This window comes from Cynoglossus semilaevis, chromosome W, assembly GCF_000523025.1.
Source record: "Cynoglossus semilaevis isolate Cse_v1.0 chromosome W, Cse_v1.0, whole genome shotgun sequence".
In the NCBI taxonomy this organism is placed as follows: domain Eukaryota; kingdom Metazoa; phylum Chordata; class Actinopteri; order Pleuronectiformes; family Cynoglossidae; genus Cynoglossus; species Cynoglossus semilaevis.
Window position 1 is genome coordinate 7,694,794 of NC_024327.1, and position 2,299 is coordinate 7,697,092.

At 37.1% G+C, this 2,299-nt stretch overlaps 1 long non-coding RNA gene across 1 annotated transcript in view; it reads left to right on the forward strand.

The window, feature by feature from the left end:
- The first annotated feature begins 637 nt into the window (after window positions 1-637).
- The window catches only part of LOC103397094 (uncharacterized), a 7,760-nt gene continuing 6,098 nt past the window's right edge, over window positions 638-2,299 (forward strand). Inside the window, exons 1-2 of the long non-coding RNA XR_003048809.1 lie at window positions 638-745; window positions 1,749-1,966. This is a non-coding gene — a long non-coding RNA (uncharacterized LOC103397094). The remainder of the gene's footprint in view (window positions 746-1,748; window positions 1,967-2,299) is intronic.

A 2,299-nucleotide genomic window follows, 5' to 3' on the forward strand; every position in this document is an offset into this window, starting at 1 on the left:
GCGGATGAAAATGGATGGATGGATCCTGTCACATCATCTGCCTCGACAGGTTCAAAATGGCTCCAAAAAGGATTGGGACACCAGTTGACATACCAGGAGTTTGACTTGGCAGATATAAGTGCCCTTGTTGATAGAAACATTCAGACATTCTGTCATGTTTCTCTGTTATTATTTGGTATTTAAAAAATACTTTTTTAAAGATTATACCAATGTATTTCAGATTCTGCTTAATTCTCTAAATATTATCTAAACACTTCATAAAACTATGCTGCTGCTTCATTATTATTAAGGGTAACTTCATTTCACCATGAGAGTTGATACTAACGGATTTCATTAACCCTTGTAAGGGCCTTCCCAGACCCAATATGTCTTTGTGTGTGTGCGTGTGCATGTTCCTGTACTGTTCCTGTATCATTGCAAGGACAAACTGTGTGTACAAAAATGCGAAGGACCGCACAAGGGTTAAGGGAATAAATAGGAGTGGATGAGAATTTCGGACAAGGCATAATGTGATACCTCTGACTTACAGTACATGTAATACTATACTTGACTGATGATACTTGAAATGTCCACGAGAGGGTGCTAGGACCCGAGTAAACTCGCTTTCGCCTATTATGTAATGTTGTTTCAAAAGTTGTGTACTTTAGTCAGACTTCTTCTCACAGACGCTCACTGTAAATTCAGAAACTGTTATCATCAAACCTGTCAACTCACTGTCTTCACACAGCGAAGGAAACCGTCCAAGGTAAGAAAGATTCTGACGCTGTCCATTTTAGCTGAAAATCCTGGCTTGGCTCGAGTGTGTGTGAAGTTGGACACAGCTGTATGAACAAATGGTTCTTTCTGGAAAAAAAAGGTCAAATAATACACGTTTTAGTCTCAAAACCAACTACATAACTACATAATAATACATTACAATTCGTCTTTTGAAGCATATTTTATGAAATATTTCTGTTGGAGGTTAAATATATGTAAATAAATCCCCTGTTCTTAATTTTCTTTTCTTTTTTCAAGTTTGGTGAAGTTAATTTTTTCATTACTTTACAATATTTATCTATTTTCTGTTCTGGTTTGTTTGTACAGTAATGTACGATATTGCAACAATTTTTAAAAATTTACATTACTTTTATTCACTTGATTAAAATGATCTTTGGGTGTCAGACTCAGAGCTTGGGTTATTAAAGTTGCACAAACAGTTTTCTAAATTAAGAAAGGTAAAGTTTGTGGTGACAATAAATCGACTAAATGTCTTAACTTAATCTTAAAAAGACAAACTTTGAAAATTAAAAAAAAAAAGAATATCCAGAGATAGTTTAAGAGCTTGTGCTGAGGTCTAACTTAAATTGCTATTACTGTAGTGCCTTTGTTTTAATTTTTAAGCCACATGGTATCCTGTTTGTATTTCATGTTTGTCATGGGACAAGGTGTTGGCACCTTATCAACTATACACTTTATTATCAACAAAGCTCTTTACTGAGGCCTTCCTTTTTTTCATGCATTTTTTTAAATTGGATTTTCTTTTATTAAATCCCTAATTCTCAATCTTTTTCAAGTCATGTCCTCCACTGAGTATTTTAAGTTCTCTCCTTTTTAGTCACAGCAGTATCAAGTACTGCATTACTCTGAGAGTACAGGTCATAACAGTTCCTCCCTGGTATTTGTAAGATAAGTGTTGATAACTTAAAGTTTACTCCAGGATCTCCTGTCTCTGCCGTTCATGTACGCTGTAAATCTCCTGTTTCTCTCAGCTACTTCAGTGTGACATCTGACGTCTGCCCGCTGATTCATCGTCATGACTGCTGCTGTGCTGGCCGTTGTGATTATAGTTCTCTTCTTCTTGGCCCTCTGCCTTATCCATCGCTATGGAGATTTGTGGAAGCAGCAGCAGATGGTCCTGTTCGGGACACTGCTGTCCTGGTACCTCTGCTTCCTTATTGTCTTCGTCCTGCCCCTCGATGTCAGCATGGTATATACAGGGATATTTTTTTTTACTTCTGGTTGTTTTGTTTTTGAGTGTGTAGATAAAAATATGGTAGATTCAGGATGTGTTATTTGTGAACTGGACTCACCTTCCTCTACTACTGCTATAACTGTGAGCCTGAACAAACTGTTTTATCATGGTTCAGATGGGGATGGTGATCCTAAAGAAAGAACATGTAAGAAATGTGGTAGAGGTGAAACGAGAGTCAGACAGGTTGATGTGTGTGAAGGTAGAAATAGAAGGAGTGATGATAAATGTTGTTAGTGGTTATGCCCCACAGGTGGGCTGTGAGTTGGAAGAAAAGGAGAAGTTCTGGAA